The sequence below is a fragment of the Corvus cornix genome, chromosome 3, assembly GCF_000738735.6.
Source record: "Corvus cornix cornix isolate S_Up_H32 chromosome 3, ASM73873v5, whole genome shotgun sequence".
In the NCBI taxonomy this organism is placed as follows: domain Eukaryota; kingdom Metazoa; phylum Chordata; class Aves; order Passeriformes; family Corvidae; genus Corvus; species Corvus cornix.
Genome location: NC_047056.1, coordinates 24,885,514 through 24,910,409, shown reverse-complemented (window position 1 = coordinate 24,910,409; position 24,896 = coordinate 24,885,514). Strand labels below are relative to the sequence as shown.

The 24,896-nt window shown below is 38.7% G+C and overlaps 1 long non-coding RNA gene across 3 annotated transcripts in view; it reads right to left on the bottom strand.

The window, feature by feature from the left end:
• The window catches only part of LOC104685672, a 320,409-nt gene that overhangs the window by 132,441 nt on the left and 163,072 nt on the right, over window positions 1-24,896 (bottom strand). For all 3 annotated transcript variants that reach the window (XR_751165.4, XR_751167.4, XR_002044173.3), the window contains one exon: window positions 20,215-20,312. This is a non-coding gene — a long non-coding RNA (uncharacterized LOC104685672). The remainder of the gene's footprint in view (window positions 1-20,214; window positions 20,313-24,896) is intronic.

The following is a 24,896-nucleotide window of genomic DNA, read 5'->3' as shown; positions in this document are numbered from 1 at the left end:
AGAAGAAAATGCTTAAAAAAATTCCATTACAAAGGCACATGAACCCTGCTCAGCTTACACAAGTCCTGCTAGTCCCCTATCACCGGCTCTCACTTACTAAAATATTCTATTGAATCCAAATGGGAAAGGGACCTGGTAAAAGCCAGCTTAATTGAGACAGCTGAATGAGGCCATTGACTGAGAGGCTGCTAATTAGGTAAAAGTGTTTGCAGATTTGAACTCACATACAACTGCTATGGGACAGTGGCAGAGAAGGAAGCCTGAGATGAATACAGAAGATAACCAGACCATCTCATTCCCTGTTGTTACTTGCTATTCTGTTTCAACAGTGAAGTGACCTTGGACATGTCATGACATTTTTGTCTCACTCTAATGTCTCTTAATGGGATTTTAACTAACCTCTAAAGGTGCCATAAAAGTGAGTTAATTTTTAACAGTCATTTTGTAAGAGACCCATTTAGTGTAAGTTTACAGATTTGTGAAATGCCAGTGACACATGCTCTCCAAAAAAAATTTGTGATTTAGGATTGCAGTGGTCTTGGACATAAAATACAAGTATTCCTACAAACCACCTACAGCTAAACTAACATTCCACTACAGAACTGCAGCTCCAGCTAAATTGCCTGTTTTCCCAGGTCAGAGCATCTGCCTCAAAAGGGGTCTCCAGTCTGGAGAAGAGGTTTCAGAGCAGAACATAAACAATTCTCTATATCCTTGACTTAAATTTGAACAGCTCACTGTTTGTTATGGACACTTTGGTCCTATTAAGGGTTCCTTGCTCGTTATGCTGACACTTTTGGAAGCACAAGTCTAATCTATCTTTGGCCTTTAAATCCTGTAGGAAAGAAGCAACCTTGATACCTTGGTGCCAAGAATCTGAAAACCAGGCCCTGTAATTCACTACTCCTCTCAGGAGTATGCTTTTTGTGTTTAGAAGCAATATGCTTCTAAATCACGTAGGCACCGTCAAATGTTTTGTCTAGCTAGGAAACATGGCTAATCAGCTGGAATCTGACACTTAGGAGGAGGAGATTATATGGATAATATCTTAAATGAGAATGGGGAATGCAATAGTCACGTTTCCATGCATTTCCAATTTTGTGCCAAGTACATTGTGTTCCAGCATTAGACACATCTGTCATTGAGAAGCATGCTTCTCCCTCTATCACAGAATAGTAGTCTCTCCTTTCTGCCTTATCCAGAAAATGATAAAAGTGTGGCAGTATGCCCCAGCTGTAGTCAGTAGCATTCATTGAGTGAGCATTTTTCTACTTCCAAGAGCAGAAAAGCATCAGAGTCTTGGATATCATGGCTAAGGTCCAGGCTGCAGTTTCTCTACAAAAGGTGAAGCTGGTGGTTCAACAAACATTATTTTCAGCCCCCATGTCTATGATGTAGAGACTCACACTGTCTCTGCCTTGTGTGCATATGAGAGGACTACCTGCTCTTGTCCTCCTTTTTCGCTTTCTCACCTCTGGGTTTGTCCCAGGGGAAGCTCAGCTCCCTGCCATCCCTAAGACAGCAGAGTTGCCCCACTTGCAGGAAATAACCCTGAGCTGCTGCAACAACAATACAGCAAGTGATGAAAGAACTTGCAGGAGAAGGGAATTTTAAATGAAAGCTGATTTCAGACACACTCATACTCCCACCCCCACTCACGAATGCCAGGGCTTGCTGCACATGACAGGTCTGCCCAGCACACATGCATCCATCCAGGTGCTCATATCCTGGTGTCCTGTCCTGGCTTCTCTGCAGTGACACACAGAGGACCTGTCAGCTCTCAACTGCTCCTCATGTCTCCTCTCCTTCCCCAGCTGGCAGCCCAGCGCTGGTTTGAGATGTGCCTTTTTTGCACGCTTCAGGGGACGACAGTGATTAATGTCTCCATCCCGTTCCACCTCTGTGAGTCATCAGGATTTACTCACTCTACGTTTTCTCCCACTTTGGGTAACTTGAAAAGCTACACACATGTGTGGTAGGATCCCGATGACCGGCTAATCCAGCTGTCATTTTAGTCACCTTTCTCCAGCTGTCTACTCATTCCGGTATCTCTGCAACCAGACTTACTCATTTACTCTCCCAAGATGCTCATTTTAACATTTCTAGTACATTCTCCACAATTTCTCCACATTTTCCACCAGCTTTGGTGGGTCATTTCTAATAGTACATGGAAATTTTTCTTTTGCAGTCTCTGTGCAAACAAATTTATTTGTTCGGCAGGATTCAGCCTTTTTGCTTATGTAGAAGGGAAGGTGACAGAGCCCTGCCTCATATTGTGGAAAATGAAGTACACCCACAAAGGATACAGCCCCTGTAAATTCAATCAGCTGGTGATGCTGAACATGTGGGAAATTAAGAGTAAATTTAATGCACCAGGGTAGAACAAAACTCCATAGACAGAACAAGGAAATACAGTGAGATCAGAGGTAATGAGTATGGGAAGGAAAATAGCAAGAACAGTACAGAGCAGGAGTTCTTTCTATTTCAGGTTAGCCCCTGAAGAAGATGAAAGAAAGAGGTAAACTGATACCAGGTGAAGAACAAAGTGTGGGTGAAGAGAAGTTCCTTTCAAGCAGGAATATCACATTGGAGGGAAGCTGAATTTCTCACTAAGGGAAGTGCAAGTTTAAAATAGAAAAAGACTAGGAAACAATGTTTGTGGCAAACAGAATTACAAATGACTGCATATCTTGCGTATGACATTATCTCATACAGCTGTTCTTCACCAGAATACCACAATAACAGAGACAGAACCAGCTTCCCAGTGCTCAGCACAATGGTGTTTCCAGAATGAGGACTGCTGGAGGCATGCATATAGGCACTCACTATTCCACCTATAGTAACAAACCTCTTATTTACAGCCTTGTCTGCCAGTAAATACTGTAAGGCTCCGTGTGGGACCTAAGTGCACACCTGACATTTAAAACAAGTGCTTCTCTGAACAGCTGTGGCCTTCAGCACAAGTCAAAGTTCTCTGCTGTAATGTACAGAGCAGTGTCTAGGTTTTATCTGGGTCTAAGGGCTGCTGTAAGATGTATAGAAACAGAATACTTACAGTGGAGCAAGTGCGATCGGTGAGGAAAGATAAAAAAGGGTGAAAAGGAGGGAAAAGGGGAAAAAGTGAAAAAAGAAAAAGTGAAGTATGTCAAGAAAATATGAGTGCAGCAGAAAGGTAAGGAACAGAGACTACAAACAGAGAGCAAATAAGCCCTTCTGTCTCTTAACCCTCTGATATTAACTCAGTATCCCACATCTATTACTGTATCTCTCAAGTGTCTGGCTTGGTTTCCCCCTTATTTCTCTCCCCACTCCCCACCCACCACTTGAGGCAAATAATTGCTTTCCATTCCCCTCACTTAGATAGTTTTAGTTGACCTCAGGTTTTCCCAGCCTGTTTAGCTCTTGAACCCCTCCAACAAAAATACAGGCATATTTATCCAGGGTAATATAGACATTTCAGTACTAAATGCTTAATTTTAGGGTTCATTGTTGCTACCTGCCAACCCTTATGCATTTCATACCCTAATAACTGAACCATGAAAATTACAGCTAATTTTGAAGCACTGCTGGGGATGGGTGGGGAAGCAGAGGAAAAGAACCCTGGAATTACAAGATTACTATCACAGTCTGGTTAGAAAACTGATGATTTTTCTGCATCTTGCTTTGTTGAAAGAATACATGTGAATGCAGTGACTTTTTCACTTTAGGTGTCCACTCAGGCTTGCTGAGCTTGTTCAACTTGCTGCTTCTTTTCTTTGAATCCCTTCTTTACTAGTTTGCCTAACTGCTGTTTCTAGGAACATTTGACAGCCTGAGCAACACAGACAGACATCTCTGTTGTGTCAAAAGAGGGAAACCAATCGTTTTTCTGCAACACATTAACCATTTTTTTCCAGTCTAGGGTGTGAATCCAAAAGACAGCATTCTGACCCTGGTCTGACTCCATCCCCATATGTACCAAAGACACTTAGTGCCTGATGGAAAGGCAGTTATGCAAATGGATTTTTAAAAAAAAATCATCTAGATGGAAGGAAAAAGAGGCTGTCCATTTTGTTATGTGTGTAAGTGAGGATAAAAAGTAAAGAAAATATATGGGGTTCAATACGCAAATTGCTCACCACTTGAATTCTTTAACTGTTCTGGGGCTTTTAATAAAGAAAATTATTCAGCTCTTCCAAGAAGTGAGGTTTTTGTACCTAGAAATCATAGACCATATCCTGCTTGTATCCATTTCCCAGTGTTTCCATTTCAAGGCATAATAATAAGAGAATATATTCCTAGAACAATGGGAAATGATCTCACAGTACAAGATGCTGTGCCACAACTCTTTAGCTCAAGAATGTTTATCGAGCCCTGCAAATTAGGTTTTGTTGTACCAGGAGTGCTTCAATTGTCTTTTACTTGCTGTGAATGAAATTGGTGTCACCCTCTAAAAGAACAAATAATCTGGTTGTCTGAGGAAAAACAACCTGGGAGTTAAGTTATAGCTCTTCTGATTCAGCAGCTTCAGTTCATGTATTGGAACAGCATCCACAGTCTGTTGAGCAAATGGGGTAGGCCCAGACAATCTCAGGCTCGTCCAAAGACCAATGAAATAAAAGGAAAGATTTCTTTCTCTTTCTATTAGCCTCGAATCCAGTCCTCAGGCATCAAGTCCAACCCAAGTCCAAGCCCAGTTTATGCTCTCTGCTCTGTCTAACCACAGTGCCTCAGCTCCAGGTACTGCAAATCTGAGGCAATGAAGGAGGTGCTGATCTATTCCCCCATGCAAACACTGCAAAATAGTGTTCGTGCACAGCTTTCTGCTGGCCTCTGTCCCCTGCTGAATTTCAGCTCTATATTTACATCAGCATCAAAAGCTGAACTCAATACTCAATAAGGGAATACATTTCTTGTTTTCTCAAGCATCCAAATTTCTTAAGATTTTTGAACTCAGTTGAAAAGTGAATAAGGAAGGTCAGTGAAATGATGGAAATATCGCTTAAGTGAGTTTTTGGTCCAGAATCTTGTAACTGGGTGTAAAGGAAAATAAGATTTTCTATCTTAAAAAAAAAAAACAAAAACAACCCACTAAAAAAAACCACAACCAAAAAAAGGAAAAATTAAGTTCAAAATGGATTGTGCTTTATTTCTTGGTTTGCCAATGGAAAAACAAACAAAAAACAGCTCATCCATTCAAGTGCACGTTACGTACTCATTCTGAGTAGTATGTGCATGCCAAGAACATTTTCTACTATACAATTCTCTTACTATGTATAACTGTATATTTCATTTTGCCTAGAAATAACCTCACAGCATCACACAGTAGAAAAACAATGGCCAAGAAAATTAACTACCCACAAATCAACATTGCTGCATGGGTTTGAAAGCCAGCATTTCAGATGATTGGGAAATACAAGTCTATTTTTAATGTCATATTTGTACCCCAACCGTTGCTTCATCAGCACAATAAACATTATAATTTGTGGCTCAAAAAACCCCACCCAAAACCTACCTGGGCAAAACCATATTTATCTAACTCTATAAGCACCCAGAGCAGAACATGTGTATCAATAAATTCAAACAAAACAGTAATAAACAAACAAATGGGTTGCCTTCAGTGTTTTCACTTATGCTGTGCTGTGATATTATCTTCTGGTATTTAGTGCAACTAGAGGACACAGGAATCAAAGCCCTTTAGTTAGTTTGTAAACTCCTACTCATTGCTGCAAGCAATTTTCTTGTCTGCCCAATGTATTTATTTTTTCTATAACAAAACACACTGTGTGAGTTTTTGAGGAGGCAATCTGTGCTGCATTTCACTACTAGTGTGTGTAGTGTTTACCCCTAGGCAAGAAAAATAGGCAGTACTGCATGAGAAACCTGAAACGTTGTGTTGATCCAAGGTTATATGCTTCATCAGCCTAAATAGCCACCAAAAATAAACCTGGTAGCTGAAGCAGCCAGAGGGAGGAAACAGAGCTGGTGAATGGATGGAGCACGTAATAGAAATGGCTGCACAGAAACATGGCTCGAGTGTTTCCAGAAATCACAGCAAATAATCACAAGACTGAAGCATTTACCCGCTCGCTCACACCACCATCAGCCTGCTGTCAACTAAAATCTGGTTTTGCATGATATTTTGGCTTTTCACACAGACATTGGCATCCATTATCTATGAGACTTATTTTCTTTGATCAAGCCTATTCTGACCATGAGGACGTTTTATTTATTTTCCTAATTTAGCTTTCTAGTAGAGAAGAATTTGGCACCAGTAAGCTTTGCTATTTTCTTACTTTGAACAGTCAGACAAGCTCTACAGAACCCTCTCTACCAGAGAGTTCAACAAGGCCAGCAACCCTGCACCTCTGCCACTTCTTTTATTTACCAAACACACAGAAGAGTGAAATAAATGAATATTCCTCCTCCTTACTTCAATTCTCCTAAAAGAAACTATGTCATCCTAAAATCACAACAGAGGAGCATTTCTTCAAAGTATGAATAGATATTCTCTAAGCTTAAAAAAAAGTTTATGAACCAATGCTACTCCTAGTACAACTCTATAATATGTATTTGTTGCTTGCACAAAAGTATACTCAGTCAGAGATAAAACCTCTGGATAGGGAAACATCTTTCTCCACCTTTCTGATACACATCTGTGAATGTCTTCCTCAAAGCAAAACACCTAGATCTATTATTCCTCATTCCTAAACTAGGGTGCTAAAAATATGAATAAGAAAAGGAGCAGAGAAAGCCACAGAAAATCAACAAAGTTCATCCAACGTCCATTGGGCAATTCAGAAAATTACTTTCTAGTCTCTCTCATCCTCTTGTCCTTCCAGACTCTGGTATCTACAGTTCTTTGGCCTGAAGTAAACAAAGCTAACTGCTTTTAAGTTTTGACTTTCCTTTGGGAAACTGGAAGCCCCCTGCTCGCCAAGTGTGCAGCATATCTGAAACTACACCTCCCCTCAGTTAGGGAAAACCATGTCAAGGCAACTGCTCACTGTCACCACTTCTCACCAAAAACATGAACAACTGTGCAGAAGGCTATAGGGCTGCCTGATCCTGCCTTCTTATTTTTGTGTGGAAACAACGTCCTAAGGAAAAAAGAAATTGCCAGGAGAATAATAAAAATGCAGAGTCCCTGCATAGTCAGCATTTTGAGTAGAGCCTACATACTTCTGTAAGAATATTCCCTTTTTTTAACCTCAGCGCACACTTCACTTGGCAACTCAGTGTAAGATCCTGTAGAGGAGAACAACGCTGTTGGCTTAAGAGGAAAAGCAGGTTGTTTGGATAACTGAGTGGCAATTTGAAGACCTCTGTACTTTCTGAGGGGAACCAAGCTCTAGCTAGATGGTCAGCAAGATATTATGGCTGTGCCTGGTTGTTTCAGGACAATCAGTGCATGGTGACATGTGAGTTTCTGCTGTCCACTCTGTTAAAGTTGTTAAAAGTTGTTATCACCTCCCTCTTAACAGGTCTCTCTTTTTTTTCTTTGTTTTCTCTTTCTTGCTCCCTTGACAGCAGCCTATGACAATGGTCAAGAATGAAGAAAGAAACATTGTCTTTTAACAAAGAGCAAGAAACATTGCTGGTATGAGGAAAACAGCACTTCCCATAGAGGTGGTCTAGTTTTTGCCCACCTTCTCACTGAAGGAAGCTTTTTCCTTGTTCTCTTCTGCTCCCATTCATGATTGACTGGCTGGCCAACATTGTTTTAAAAATTAAAGAAATAGTGCTGGTATCTTCACAGAAGGTCAGTGGTTTTTACAAATGTATCTCATTTTTCCTCAGCTTCTGATGAGAAAACCCAGTTATTTCTGAAAGCTGCTAGCAGGAAACTTTTCCTGAAAAGAACTAATGTTCTTTTATGTCAAATTTACATTCTTCACTAAGTACGAAACCACATCTAAAATACTGCATTTCTTTTAAAGGGAAGGTGAAACTGAGCTGCAATAAGTTATTTCATGACATTGAGAAGTAAGAATAATAACAAAAAAAAGACCTGACCACGAATTTATAGCACTTTTCTCCCAGTACATATGTGACTCATAGAGAGCTGAAGTTGCCAAGTCAAACACTCAGAAAGTCAGAAATGACAATATACCTGACCTTAATTTGGTCTCCCTGTGAACATGTAATACAATGATTACACAGTCAGGTCTGGGGGTTTTTTTTGCGTGGGTCTTTGTTTCATTTTGTTAATTGAAATGAAAAGTGCTTGCAAAAACGCAACGCTCAGTTGGATGTTTTGACTTATTTTTCAGTGTGTAATCACAGCCTTTACGTGCCTCACTTTATTCAAAATCTATTTTCAGGATAGATCTATTAATTTCTTCAAGATTTTTCTGTGTCATATTCAATACAGTAGTATCTTAACATTTCATATGCATTAATTATCTTCACAGTATAATTTCCATTTTGCAGCTGAAATAATGGTAGCAATTTTATTTTTTTAGTTGTGACCTCTGTGAATGAAGTTTTCACAGTACTTACCTGCCCACAGTACAGGTCCTACTGCGTTCTGCACCTTTAAACACTAGAAATAAGAAGCAAAACTTTCAGTTTTGAGAAGGACTTGTTTGAGTGCCTTACTTAGTGTCATCACACAGGAGTTCTGGAAGAAATGGGCAGAAATCACCCTTTCTCTTCCAGTAGCCCTCGGCCTCACTTAATGGATATGATGACAGTTGTTGAATCCACATCCAAAGGCCCCAGGCCTGCCTGACTTCACAGCTCTGGTGCATCTGAAGAACAGACATATCTTGGGTACTGAAGAATGCAAGGGCCTTGTGAGTTAAAAACAAACTACATGATCAAAATGCAAATGCGTGACCTGAACTGAAAGTGAGCATGCGGTGTCAAACTCCACTTTCATAATTACTTGCCTCAAAAATCTAAATAATCTTTTAATGTGGACTTTCACACACAGTGCACATGGATAATATGTTTAGTGGGAAGTCTTGCTGAATCTCACAGCCTCACTATTGCACTTTTTAAACAAAGCATGAGAAGCTTGAAACTGGAATAAAATGTTATATGGAATAAAAGAGAGGGGCAGTTATATCCAAGCATCAAATTAATCTCTATAAGACTATGACAAATCACAGTATTAATTCCAATATTTTCTACCTTCAGAGTCTAAATAACATTTAATTGCTAAATGTATCCTGTGATAGGATGTAAAATGGTACATTATTTTTATTAACTAGCTATTATTTTTAAACCTTCTCTATTAGTACAAAATAAAGCTTTAATATTTATTTAACACACAGTGTGAATTCTAGTTTTACTCCAGAAAATAAATCTCTTGTAAGCCAAAAGCTGGTTTTTGACATAGGTAAGCAGCAATTACCATTCACGGTTCATTGCCTAAGCAGACTTTTTGTCTATCCCAACAAAATGCACCCAAATCAATGAACACTGCATTTGTACTCTCCCTTCAGCTTAAATAGTTCTAAGTACTACACAAATGTGAATTTGCTTGAACTTCTTATGAGGTACTTATTTATAAAAATGAATAAAGCTAGACTCTACAGAAGCACCATTACAGTGGTATAAACCTAAATATCTTGGACTCGAAATACAGATAAGAAAACTCAAAAGAAAATTCTTCCTGTGATGAAAGGTGCCAAGTGGTTCAAAGTTGCAGACAGGGCTCGAAGAGGTTTGTCCGATGTCTGTAATATTTAGGCAGCACTCAGTCCCTTGGGAAAATACAGGAAGATTTCTGTGTTGGTGAGAATAAATATCTCAGAGCTCCTTCATAGAGTATATACAATGTAGTGTCCCCAGAGGAGCTGGAGGCTGCACGCAGCTGCAGTCTGTTCCCACAGAAGCATCGAGGGAGCCCCATATAATGTCAGTTCCCCATTGAAGCCATCAGCATCTGGAAGTTTCTTACTATACACAGTAACATGTGTGAACTCATACCAGAGTCTCAGATCCCAAATCTTCTGAGCGGCTTAATAAGTGAACCTAGATCCAAACTGAATGCTAAAACTTCTCCTCTCTTTGTAACTAGTTTAACAATTCTTTCCCTCCTCTTACTGCAAATACCCCTGAAATTCAGTTGTTTTTAAGTTTGAAGGGCAGAACTTGAATCTGTGTTTTTTGGGGTCTCTGAAAAAGTCTGCTACCTCTGCATACCTGAAATATCTTACAAGAATATGTTAGCTACTTCTCTCTTACTGACAGTAGAAACACTAATCCTCACTCCCTGGGACTGCAGGAAAAGTCTAGTTTTTCCAGTGAAATAAAAAAAATTAAAAGGCCATGGATTTAGGTAAGAATAGCTTAACATGCATTTACTTAGTGTGACCAAGTAGAAATAACATTTTCAAACCTGACAAATGCTCTTCCAGCTGCAGCAATAGAGTTTAGGCTGCTGCCTCAGTGGTTGGTGAAATGTTGGTGAAATGAAATGTTGGTGACTGACCCACCAGCAGTGGTCCAGAACTTCTGTAACTACACTCTGGTAAAAAACTCCAAGCATTTTCCAAGAAAGAGGAAAAAGGATGGATATCTAGTCCTTACATCATAATCCCAAAGTAATATGAAAGAGTTAACAGCAGGAGCTGAAATTTATTTTCTTCCCATTACTTGACTAGGCCATGCCTTGGCCATGTGGTATTATGAACAGCCTTTTTGCATCTGAAACCCCAAAGCATTGGGAGCACGTTTTCTGCTATGCTGAGGTATAAGACTCCCCGTCGATGTTGCAATATCACAGCTGTCAAACCGCCGGGCTCTTTCTTCACCAGAGTACAATGCTAACTATCAACAATTAAACAGAATCTGCTTTAATATCCATAAGAACCTGTAAGCAGCTCAGAAAAGATGACAAGCAAGTTTGTCAGGGAGCATGCTGAGTGTCACACCAAACTCCAGCTACAAAAATACCTCCCAGTCCAAAGGGAGCTGCAGGCACAACGGGACTGACTAGGTAGGTTAGATATTACCCCACCAGACGGCTTCCCAGATCCTTACTCATTTTTAGAACCAGACTGGGACCAAATGTTCTTAAGCTCTTGGAATTTCTGAAGAAGTGTTTTTTCGATTCCACTGTCCAGCTAGGATGGGAAACAGAAGTGCTGAAAGCTACAGGAAAAATGCTGCTCCAGCCCAGTTTTACAGTCTCAGAAAATCTGGACAGCTTTTATAAACTTTGAATCAGTGACTACAGCTCTTTTTGAACCAAACCTCTGAACTTTTGAAGTCTGGCCAGGGTTCAGATAATTTGTTGACTTTCTCTGCGAGACAGTTCAAACGAGGAATGCACATGTCTGCACAGCTACGATCTGACACAACGTAAACACACAGAGACCACTCCCTCTTCACCTGGAGAAGACAATGATAATGTCATTGTGGTCATCTTCCTATTCCTCAGGGAACACCCAGCACCACATTACGTTTGAGCCCAGCGGTTATGGCTACATGTATCCACCTCCCCTGTCATTCTCTGCCAAATGGCAGTGAGCACAAGCCATGGTTCGGGGCCTTTGAGTCACAGCCCTGCGATATCTACTAAATAGAAAAGGTTGGTAAAGGCTCTCCTGCCAGTCTGCTTGCATCAACAGGTCCTCCAAGCCAGAACAGCTTGTCCTGGACACCCTCTGTCCTGTGCCTTTAAACACAGGGACAAGAGCACTTGAGTTAGGCCAGGCTCAGAACTGTCCTGCCAGTGAAGCATGACCAGCAACACACCACCATTGGATCACCACCGCATGATCCCTGACTTCAGGCTTGAGAAACACACTGTGACTTTGAAAACTGAAACAAACAAGCAGCCTAAAGCTACGATTCAAACTTGTACCAAATATTTGCACATCGATGTTTATAAAATGCTCTACCAAGAACTTGATTTTTTATTTACACATGAACAGGTTGATGAAACAGAAATAGTAAAAATAGATAACTCAATTAGAAATAGTTATTTGCCAAAGTGACCAAAATGGGTAAAAGTCAGGGCTTATCTTTTTTTATTCTATTAAACCATGAAGAAACAGCTTGAATAACACTCAAAGTGTTGTTCACTTACATTTTCTACAACATTCCATTATTTTAATAAAGAGGTCATTGTGCATATAGTGTAATAACTAGGTCAGGACAAAATTAGCTATGTTGACTTAATTGATGCTATTTACTTTTGCAGCCCATTGGCAGCCAGCCAGTTTTCTGTGAAAACCAGTTCTCCAATTAATCACGATTTTCCTTCAGCTTGTAAGGGTTTTCTGCAATGACAGTTGCTATCTGGGAACAACTATCATGCATATAAGCAAAAGAGCAACCTTTAAATCTAAGAATTGATTGTTTTATCAGTCAAAGCAATGTCCTGAGGCATGATCATCTGAAGCCTCCTTTACTCTCATTGAGTTGATAAGATTTTAGTGAAATTCAGCAATATATCACACAAGAGCTATTAAATAAACCCTGTCAACACTTGATAATGGCTCGGGTAGTACCTATTGAAATATGGTATGCATTTCTTATTAATCCATTTTACAATTGTTCAGCGATATCCTGGGAAAAGATCAGCAGATCAAGGTGTCGGAGGTGATTGGAAAGAAGTGTAAGAAAAGTATTACTTTTCTAAATCCAAGAATTTCTGAAGCCCATGCCTGTTCCTCTCAGACACTGCTGCAGGAATCAATGCTGCTATAGTTTTCTACAGGAAATCCTCAAGCCCTCTCATTCTGATGGCATGTTATCCAAGGAGGTGGTTTTTGCAGAACTGGAAACCAGGAAAGAGTACATAGCATTTTGCCTTTGAAGAAATCAGCTGGATGTGGGAAGCCTTTTGACTCACCTTCAGCTTTCCATGTCTGATTTCTGTTCTTGCCAGCCTGGCTAAAATCATATTCTAGTATTGTTGTTGTTATTTCACTGTTTAATGGCTAACAGATGTGAACTGGTTCATCCCACTTCCTGTCGCTGCATGTACAAAAGTAAATGTCTCTCTTTAGCCCACATACACAGAGCTGGAAGCACCACCTTCAGGAAGTCTGGCAAGGCAGAGAAAATGGGTTTACTGATATATAAATACACACACGTTTACATGTATATACATGCAAACATATACATATTTGTTTATTCATGAAGAAATGTAAGCTGAGCAATTAATTGATCTCGCAAAGAAATTAAAGAGTAAAAATGTATTTTGCAAATGCATGTACTGATTCAGAAGCATTACTTAAGAGACCATATGTGTCCTGATCCTATTGGGAGTTATCCAACTCAGAGTTTGGGCCTGATGGAATGAGGGTGGAATAAAGATGAAGCCAAGACATTCTCTTTCCATTAGCTGGAAAAACTGACTAAGAGGAAGAAAAAAAAAAAGGACGATGCAAACTGCATATCCTCATTAAATTTTCTGCACAGAAACACGCTGTGTGTCAGGCCACAGGAAAATTACTTATTATAACACAGATCTGGAATTCTCTCTGCAAAAGATGCCCAGTCTAGTCCACTGGATTTTGCTAACCCTTGGTGCTTTAGACACACTCAATTCAATTAGTACTGGAAAAGAACTTGAAACTGGTGCTCGAACTGAAAAGAACCCATTATGAATGAACATATCTGTGGCTCTCCACTAGCTTGTATATTCTTAAACTTTTCTGTTAGGATCACACACATTTCTATGTTGGTTATATGTTGGCATATATGCATACTTCTCTGTAAATACATATATATTCTTAGATCTATTATGATTGACAAAAGTTCATGATCTGTTTGAAGTTACACACAAGCTGTTTAATGCTGCCTCTATTCTGATACACCAATAAAACCAAATGAGAGAAAAACTATTAAAAAATCTGTTTTCTGAATATAACCAAACTGCTCCTTAGAGTGCTTACATCACCTCTCTGCTGGAAAGCCAGCTGAGATGGAAAGTATGATAAAATCTGTGCTGTGCACATTATTCCCCTATGTAGTCTGAACTCCGAATTAAGCCTTACAATGAAAATAGTGAAATACTGAGGTACAGTTTATAAGGCACAGAGTGTGGGTGCAAAGAGAGGCACCTCTCTGTGTTATTAAACACCCCTAGCCTTTGAGAAGGGATTTGCAAAGTCACTGAACTGTTACTGTTTACCTGCAAGTGCTCACATTAATCATGGACCTTTTTCCTGTGGTTGTTAAATTATAGTTTTTATTGTTTCTCCCCAGGTAATGCAAACTTACTGAGCATCTTTGGCAATGATATGTCCCAGCAAAACTGCTAAGGGTTATCCTGTTCCCCTTTCATCAGGACAAGAGTTGGCCCCAGAGAAAGTCAGTGATTTTCTCATTAAATGAAGTTACCTTGGAAATGGTCACTTGTGGAACCTACTATGTTTCATTTAAAGCTGATGAGGGGTTTGTCAAATCCAGCATATGGTCTTGGGGTCAGAAGTGGAAGAAATCATGGAAGATATAAGGAGAAACTGATTAGGGATAGAGAAGGAAAAACCAGAAGGACACCTCTTGTCTCTCATGGGATCTCATGACACCTGATCCAGGACCACACCTGACCCTGCTGTTTTGACAGGAAGGATGTTATTTCTCCTGCTAGTACTGAGCACCCAGGCCAGCACTTGGGATCCCTGGCTCTCAAGGCAGAGCTTCTTCTGAGGCCTCTGGAAGTGATCTTGAAGCCTGAGAGCCTGAGCTTCAACAAAATCTCATCTCTACTCTTCACTACTACATCTGTGTGCCTGGAAAGCTGAACTGGAGGAGAGTCAAGTCTCCAGGCAGTCAAATGTAATGATGAATGTGGCATAAAAATATGGACAGACTGGAATAAAGAGGAACTCAGCTGGTACTCTGAGAAGCAGTACAATACATCTGTCTTAAACATGCTAAAATTCTTTCTTGCAAAAGTTCGTTCATCGCTTCAGCCTACTTACTAAACTAGGAATATCATAGATCTTGCCCTGCTCCAGGTACTGTACAATAGATTCTGCTGTTATGCATCGTGTTATAAAGCCAGTGTAAAATACATTTATGGATGTGGTGAAACTTTTCTAGTCTTGCCAAAATATTTATATTACCAAAACACAAACTCAGAGAAATTAAAACATTTCACCTTAGAGAAAACAGGTGTGTTACACAAGCCCCATGAAAGGAAGGTAGAAAGCAAAGGACATTTAATTTCTATTTTCCTATTGTTAAGCCATTTTCACATCACAGCAGCTGATCTGCTGGCACTCTCAGTCTCACTACCAAATTCCACCCAAAAGATTTTCATGATCCAGATCTGTCAGTGGATAATTTAGTTCTGGATTGATTCAGATGTGGTTCTTCCCTCAAAACCTAAGCAGCATTCGTACATATTCCTTGTGACACTCTCCAGATAGGCTCCCATCAGACCTATGAGCCACATTTTTCTCTACAATAATCAATGTTTCAATGCAACTGTTTTATATATATAGTGACCAATTTTAAACATTTAAAACTAGCTACATCCATTACATTGCAGAAGACTAGTTTAGCATCATTATCATGTCTTCTTCCATGACCTTGAGGCAGATAGGAATTTAAAGATCTGCCAGATGTTTGGTATCTCAGCTGGAGATGCAGGGAGTTCTCCTCTCTGCTAAGGAGTGAAATAAGCATCAGTGGAATTTAAAGCATTTGGCAGTGTGTTTTTTTTCTGTATGACACAATACTAATTGAGATAAACAGATGCACTCCAGTAACATCTCTTGCCAGGTTAACTTTCAAAGACTAGTGAAACAATATTCCATTCAGCAAAATTTTCCAAGCTAATTCTTATCAGCTTATGCTTCGTTTGCATTCATTTCGGTGAGACTAAAGAAAAGGCTTTTCTAGTTGAGGGTTGACACAGAGAAATGGTTAAGCACCTTTCTGAGACAGGACCAAAACTGAAATAAGCAAATAACAATAAAAAATACCATGTAATATGCAACACACTCCCATTCCACTCACCGCTTTTTTAGACATACAGAAACATTGTCCAAACACTCATGCACCACACTGGCTGCCTACTCTAACACAGGTCAAAGTGTTCTGTTAAAAAAACCAAAGTTTTTGGATACCCTGCAAGTTTCCAAGGCTTATATTACTATGGAGGAGGTACAACGCATGGGAATTTTTTGTTATATTTTCTTCTAATGAGTGCTGTAAGCAAATGTTTCACAATACAGTCTGAAAGGCTAGAACAATTAAATGACTACAGATGTGTCAAATGATGCAGGAAAACCATGAGACACTTCCAAACGAGTAGGCGGAGGGTGTGAGGAGACCATATCCTGTAATATATGAATCTCAGATTCTTTGGCATGCAGCGTATTTTTATGGAAATGTCCCGGTAAGCCTGGAACAATCTAATGGTTTTCAAAGCATTTAAAACCAACAACATAAAAGCCCTTTTGAGAACAATCTTTTTATGCTGTGGTAGTTTTAAACTGGCTTAGGAACAGCATACTAAAGAATATGCAAGAGGTAAAAGGACCAAATTACAATTGCATTTTCAAGCTGTAGGTGAGAACCAATTTCATAAATATAATAGAGTTTATTAGTGCAAGAGGCATAGAGGAAACAGTGCTGGTTGCTTTCATCTGTTTTTGCTGACTCTCAGCTTGGATCTCAGCCATGCACACAGCTTGCAGCAATAAAGGGTAGCTTTAAGTTATGCCATCTTCAAATGGGCCTCCGTAGAGGCCTGTCCTGCAACTCATTACACAGGAGCCAAATTTGTCACTGTCTTCTGAGTCTCCTAGTGAGACAAGACCACTTCCAGCCCATTTCTCTCCCATCTATACCTGAAGGAAAGCAGGTCTTGTAGTTGCAATTGTGTGGCCAAGTCAAAATCCTAATGTGGACTATGTTACTCTTGATATCTCTGGCAGGAGGAGAAAAAGCAAAGCTCTCTCAGCAGCAAAAATAAGGCAGAAGGATCCTTTGCACAGTGAGGCCCCCCATGAGACTATGCCAGCACTACCTGACCTCTGAGCCAAACACTGGTGGGTGTGGCAATGACTCCATGTGTTAGCAGAAGAGAGAGGCAGGTGGGCAGGCAGAGAGATCAAAAAACTCCCTGCAGGAAACATCGGTTTGAATTCATGGAGCCTTTTGAGGGACACATCTCTCTGTCAGATGCCATTCTTCTGCCTTGTGAATAGCAAAGATAAATCAAGGCTACAGAAATCTCAAACATGGCCTACTCTTCTCTACAGATGTATGGATTTTTCACAAAAGAAATGATTTAGTAGTCTTGAAAAAAAAAAAAACCAAACACCAAAAAACCAAATAACAAACACGAAAAACTAACCCCCAAAACCCATAAACCCCAATTATTGGAAACAAACTAAGGTTAGTTTGAAATTAGCTCTCATGTGCTATTGAAGGTTTATGGAAAACTGTCAGGGAAGATCAAACATGTGAAAAGCTGATCTTAGGTGTGTAAGCTTCTGAGGTTTTCTGCTTTAGCACTGGTCCTTAAAAGAGGATGGATGTCTTGCCAAAGATACTTGGAGACCACTAGTGCCTGCCTCCACTACTTCAAACATTTTCTTTTCAATACATCCCCTTTCTCACATTTTTCAAGAATGTAATTAGATAGCCTAAACATTAGATATTCTAAAATTCTGTGTTGTTCTAAAAGCTTTGATATAAAACTCTCTAAGAAAATAGACATATAAACAGGAGAAACCTGCAAGTCAAGTGACATACAGCAAATTCGTATGATTAGTTTAAAGCTCTGTAAAAACCCAGTGTGTTTTGAAAAGTGTTCTAAAAACTGTGTTACTCACAATTGTCAGCAGAAACCAGCTACTCTAGTATCTTGTGACTATATAATGGGAAAAAAATCTTCAGGTCATAGAGGAAAAGCCATTTACTTAGCCTTGCAGACATCAAAGTTATGTCACTATTCATTGAGATCAAGTAATAAGGGGAATTTCTTACACTCTTTGGGCTCATAAAGAAGTCTCTGGAAAACTTCTTATGCTATCCAGCTGAATAAAAAAGAAGGTGTCCCTTCCCTCCCCTGTCCAGCAGCAATGCCCTATTGGAAAAACTGAACCTGATAAAAAAGTTGCAGCAAATTCTGTAATAATGTCACTGAAAGAGTCATTCTCCTCACCAAGTAAAGGGAAAGATACCACACAAGGCAGGACAAAGTATGGCACTACAACAGTTCAAAGAATTACATGGTCAGTATCAAGACCAGCCTAGTTACCCTACCATCACTTTATAAATATTTCAAACACATGCAGTAGATATCAAATTGTTCAAATTTTATACCATCATTTCCAAGATGTAGACAGCAGATACTGAAGACAAGGTTCCTGGTAGAATGGCCCATTACACAGCTCATTTTCTGACTCACAAACTTGTGATGTAAATGAGACTAACTCTGGCTTTAGCTTTTTTCCCACCTTTTGAGGACTGGGCTTTATCTGGATCTATTTTCCAGTTCAGAGAAACTAATGCAGCAGACAGTCATCAAATAGAAATTAGATTTTGAGTGGTTTATAATGCAAATGGTAAGATTTTACTTGTTTTCAGCATATAATTTTTAATATCATAAAACATAAAACCAACTCTATAAATTTATTTCGTTATTATTATTAACCTGTCTTCGGTGGAGCATGATAAATTAGTTGAGAGTATTTTTCTTTAAAACTTTAATAGATTATTTCTTCCTGATTTGCTCAACCATAAATGTAACTGAGGACATTATAATATAAGCAGATGTATTTGTTATACAAAATATCAAACATAAACACTAGAAGAATGACCTTTAGATTTTTGATATTTTAAATGGAAATTATTTTTTATTATTGCAAACCACATAATTTATGTGTTTGCCACATTGCCATCTTAAACACAGCCATAATCCTTTTATCTAGCCTCACTCAAGTCAGTGGAAATGTTTTCCTCAGCTGTGAAGAACTGGGAAAAGCTGGAGATGAGTAAAATCTGTAACAGAAAGTTTTCCAGGTACAACCCTCTGCTATTAGCTGCTTTCAGATGACATCTCTCCAGACACAACCACCTACATATGGCTGTTACGAGTTGTAATGCTTTTCATCCAAAAGAACCCAAAAGCACTTCACAGATTTAGAGCTAGTCTTGAAGTAATTTATACATATGATCATCTCAGGGACTACTCCTGTCCTTATAGGACTGAAATGAAAAATATATAAGCTGTGTACATGTTACTGACTCCCAGCAGAAGCCTTGTCTTCTCTGAAAAAAATTAGAGGATACAGAAGTCCTGTTAGAGCAGCACCACATCTTATTAAATGTATTATATTTTCAATATTTCAATAGAATGTCTCTAATTTTTTACGCACACCCCATGGAAAATAGAGAAAGAAAAAAAAGTTTCTCAAGGTCTCCGAGCTGGCCAATAACTTGCTCAGTCTGATGGGAAAAGAAGAGATGAGGTTGAGAACTGGGATCTCACTTTTGGCTGAGCCTGGTCCAGCCTGTGTGGGAAGGATGCTCTCTCCTCAGGGGAGGGCTCTGTGCTGCACAGAGTGGCTTTCAACTCTATAAACTAATTCAACACAAAGATTTTGTGTGTATTTATTCCCTTTAAGTTAAAGCAAAGGCACTGTAACACTTAAGTTTATATTACCAGCGGCGGCTACACTATCAATTCTGTGAGTGATAAGGCCAGTTCTCAGTATCACTTCCCTTCTGTTCATCCCCTACAGGCTGCTGCCTCCTGTGCTACTACCCCCAACAGCAGCTGCTGTTACAGCTAATTCCTATTGCTCACCTGAGATATCAGCTGAAAAGAGGCTTTGCCAGCTTTACTCTTTAGTGAACCCCTTAAACCACTATCAACTGGGTGTCCTATGGCTGAAATAAAAATCAGAAACCTTAGCACTGACTGAATAATATAGAGAATCTATAAACCTGGAAATGAGACACTGTAAACATTTCATCCCTCAGAAAGAAAATTTTCACAGCTTTTTCCTACACAGAGTTATCAAAACTTATATTTTATAATCAAAAAATTGGGAGGAAAATACTGAGTAAACAGCAAGGAAAAATAAAGAGCTTTCTCCATGAGAAGCAAACCCTACAATCTCATGAATGAAAGTGAGCAACGTTTCGTGTGTTTAGTGAATCTACACATGCAGTTCCTCTGTTGGTTCAGAAAACAACTGGCTCTAAGCTAAGTTAAACAGAAATTACCACATTGAAACAGGTCATAAAACAATGAGCATTTTAATGAGAGATTTGGAAAGAAGGGTCACACATACTTACTAAAAATCTGTCATAAAATTTCCACAGTTTTTGAATTTGTCATAAAAGTTTTCTTTTCCAGAGAAATCCAGAGACTTTCTGGAGAGAAGAGCCATTATCTGTTCAAGAAATTAATAAAGAAAAATTAAACTTCCTTTAAAAATTTAACAATTTACTGGAACAAAAAAGTGACAAAGGACAGCCCTTTTTGTTTTCTGAAAATGTCTTGAAATAAAAATTGCAATCTGTTTCCCTGTGAGGAGCTTAACACACTTGGATTAAGTCCATATGGCAGATGTAGGGTAGAAAATGTTTTTGAAAGCATAACAGAGACCTCATAGGATAGACATTTTGGGTTGTAGGAAAAAATGCCTAGACTTTACACTGGAAAACAAAATTCAGTATATGCCCATGTCTTTGCTGGATTTGCTCAGTCTTGCAAGTCAGGGGCAACAGTCTTATAAAACCAACCTCAGTTTTGTATAGTATATAAAAAATATACAAATACACAACTAAATATATATATTTGTTAACTTCCTCTCTCATCACTTCATCAGTCAGCCAGCTTGACTTCAGTACAAATTTTTGAATCTTTTTCCTTGTTAACCACAAGGGCTTCATGGATCTGTAACTAAAAATATATTTTCCTGGGTACGCTATACAAATATTTTAAGTATTTGACCAGATACTGAAGACTGGCTATTTTCATGAAAGAGATAAAGAAATTTTAGTAACAAAATTGGCAGAATTGGAATCTTTGGGAAGTCATTGTATCCACTGTATCCATAATTCACATACAGGAGAAAGGTTGTATACCCAGATCATTAATGCATTTAACAAATTAGCAGACATTTGAGAAGAAAATAACTCACTGCCTTTCTTGGGGGGAGTTGTTTTACCCAATATTTTATATTGGGTTATTAAGTATCATTACCTTAAGAGCTACTGATTTATTGTATTCACTCTGGTCAAGTTCTATGTCTCAGGAGAGGATTTTTCACTTATCTTTTGAAGTTTGATGCCTGAACTTATAACCCTGATGCCAATAAAGAAGGATCTCATTGTAAAATTTTACCCCCTAGGCCAGGAATCCAGTAATGTATAGAAGTGAAAAACTCTCAAGAACACCTATTAACTGAGATTCATAAAATCTAATTATTCATATTTTGAAAATATTAATTAAAATTTGCACCTAAGTCATACACACATTCCATCTTTTCCCCAAGAAAAGGTTTTACAAAGTCCATGATTATCTAAGGTACACAGTTGAATATTTTGCCATGAAAAGAGGGACAAATAAGTACAAAAGCTCATGTCTTGATAAATAATACCAGTTTAAGGAAATTAATGAATACTGAACACAGTAACAAATTAGGTTTTGCCTTCCTTTTTATTTTGATGATGAAATTAGAAAATTTCATGAGTTGTAATTGCAATCAATACAAAAATTTGAAAAAACCACTAAAACCTAACACCATGTTTTAAAATGTGCTTCCAAACAACTAGATCATTGTGTGCTTTAAATCCACGTATATGGTACACATTTGGGCTCAATTAGGGCTACACAACTTAATCTTGCAGAATAGCTATTTAAAAAAAAAAAAAAATAGTTACATAAGCAAGCTCCAGCTAAATTTCCTGAAATTTGGAAAGATTTTCATCTCTTTATCCTTTTTATGTACTTCTGCAGCCATAAACATCAGAATATTTGGGCTAGTCCTGTGGCAGTTCCTCAGGCACAAGTCTTGTTGACTTGGGCTTTTGCTGGAGTAAGAAACTCAGGGCCATTCCCATGCTGCAGTGTGTGGTGTTTTCTCAAGGGTACTGAATATAGCTGTCAAAACTTTTCCTTTTTCTTTCCACAAACATGAAAATGTTTCCCATAGCTGAAAAATACAGTTATCTAATATGGTATTAACTGTTCATTGAGATTACTTCTGAATGAAATTATGGAGACCAACTTAGAACTGAAGAAGATACAAAGCAGTTCAAGGTAATAGAGAAAAGATTATTGTCATAACACTGCCTGAGGAAGAAGTCTGAGGCTGAACAGAGTTTATTTTAGAACAAAACCCAGAAATTAAATCCTCCAGAGATCAGAAGTGGCATTCAGAGTCTTCCACATTAAGGTCACCAGTTCAAACCCAGTGTAGGTCACTTACCAAGTGGTCATTACCAACTCATGGTTGGTCAATGAGCTGGTGATCTCATGGACAAGGAATCCACACCACTAAAACCTCTGCCACAATTGGCACCTTTACTGAATATTTCACTAAAGAAACCAGGGACTGGGCTGAGTGCAGAGACAGAGCAGTATTTTCACCATAAGAGGTGACGCCTCAAAAAACAGGTTAGTAGGATTTATGGTAAGCTTGTCTACACTGAAAGTTACTGTTTACATTCATAACCAATAATCAAGACAGAAAACATCTGTGTCAGATTCCTTCTGACCTGTGTTAGCGTTGTGATGCCTAAATAAATTCCCAAATAAATTCTAGATAAACAAGTTATTTCTGTTTCTTTCATCAGGGTAGTGATTTCTGTATTGCTTCAAGAGAAGAAGACCACGTAATTACACCCATATGGAACTCATTTCTTCCCATCTCCAAATGACAATTTTAGAGGTTGATTTCATTGCCAGGAAGAATATTCAGTTTGCAACTAGAAGAAGAAAGGTTTTCTAATAATACTTGACTTTTCATATTTTCATACACAAGAGGATGCTCCACTCACCGAACCTTTCAGAATGTGCGCAAAACAAGTGAAACAAAAGTATCAGGACTTCACATTGTTATGATTCTGAGGCTAAGAAACACACGCAGAATCCACTCCTCCCCTACAGCTCTCTGTTTTAGAGCACCAGCTTATTTTGGTATTTTACCATGAATTTGTGAAGATACAGACATGAAAATTGACTGACTGACTCTTCAGACTCTGGAAAGCTAGCAATGAGTAGGATGTATAGATCTGGTCATCTCACACATGCTGCAGATCCCATTACTGTATAGGTCAAGAAATAAAGCATTTTCCTCAGATTTTATAGAAAAAAAATCTTACAGAAGCTATAGCCTCAGTGTTTGTTGGTCACACAGTTAGGGCCTTGTTATAATAAAAAAGTATCTGGCAAATAAAATATTCTGTGGTCATCTCATACCAGCTTCATTTTTTGGCCCTTTTTTGACACTGAAGAAAATGGTGATCAGTTTTGATCACTATCAAATCTCATGCTGTTCAAGGTTTTGTAGAGCTCTTTTGTATCACTCCTGAGGCTGGAGTAGCCCCAGCCTTCTCCATCACTCTTCCTATGCAAGGTGCTCCATGCCTCTGGTCATCCTGCATCTCTTCTCTGTGCTTTGTCAAGTTCTAACAATCATTCCTCAGAAGAATGTAGGGAGACTACAACTGCACACATCATTCAGGTTGTGAATGAACTGTGCATAGTGCTCTTTCCATTTCTTTCCCATCCTTATAAGAAGCATTTTCTTTGCTTGGAAAGCTGATACTGAGCATTGAGCTGATGTTTTGTTGTCTATCACAGCATCAAGGTCACATTCCTGAGCAGCTGAGTTCAGTTCAGAATCCAGTTTTATCTATTAAAAGACGAGTTTGTTGTAGACCATGCTCCTCCACTGGAACCAGTCAGACAAGAAGTAACAGCTTTAGTCCAGTTTGAACACATGAAGAAATGAAACCTAAAACTGCAGTTTAGAATTCAGTTGCTAACAAAATAAAACCAGCAACAAGAAAGCCATTAAGATAAACTTTTGAGACTGACTGGGATCCTTTGACTGTCAGTAGTGATTCTGGAACAATGAGAACTCTGAACTTGGCCACATAAGTGCTGCACTGGGATTTTAATGCCTATTGAAAAAAATAATACCAGAGCTGTACATCCAAGAACATTTTCAGTTATGCAATACAGTTGTGTTTTTCTATTTTCATGACAGAAAATAGGAAATTAGGAGTTCTCATTATCTTACATAGTTGACAATAATGAAGATAATACTGCCTTCACTGCACAGTACAGTCACTGTTACTGGCACTGGTAATGAGAAGTATCAAGGCTGAAAGATGAGGCACTTGTCTAAAGTTCCCAAGAAATTCAGTCTGAGTCTGGGACTTAGGAAAACCACACTGACATTTTGGTAAAGAAAGCTTTTCCAGCAGCTGGGACTTTTGGCACATTAGTTGCAAATCTTAAAGATCAATTGAGATTTATTGAAACCTGAAATAGTATATATGTCTTTTAAAAGTTGGCAATTTTGGCTATTATGACATTTCTATTAAATTCTATTTGAATGGAAAGACAGTCTCCTTGTTTCTAAGGCCCTTGATTGGCTTTTGGAAAAAAATGAGTTAACACTCAAGTCCTTTTGGTGTGATCTGGGGCCAGTAATTCAAACTCATTACTCCTCAGCTTTCCCTGTGATTTAGGACCAGTAAAAAGACTCTTGTTCTCATGTGGGTTTTTCTCACAATATATGGCTGATTGCATCAGAGCTATTCTAGCAAAAGCTTTCTCATAGAGCTTCCATTTCATAATTATGCTCTTAGTTGTCATCTTTTCAGCTCATTTTCTCTTTCTACTAATTCCTACTCTGCCAAGTACACAAAGTCTCGGATTCTGTGCACAAGTACCACATGTGGCTAGTTTTAAGTGTTTTCTTCCTGTAATGTTGAAATGACTACAAAAACTGCTTTTT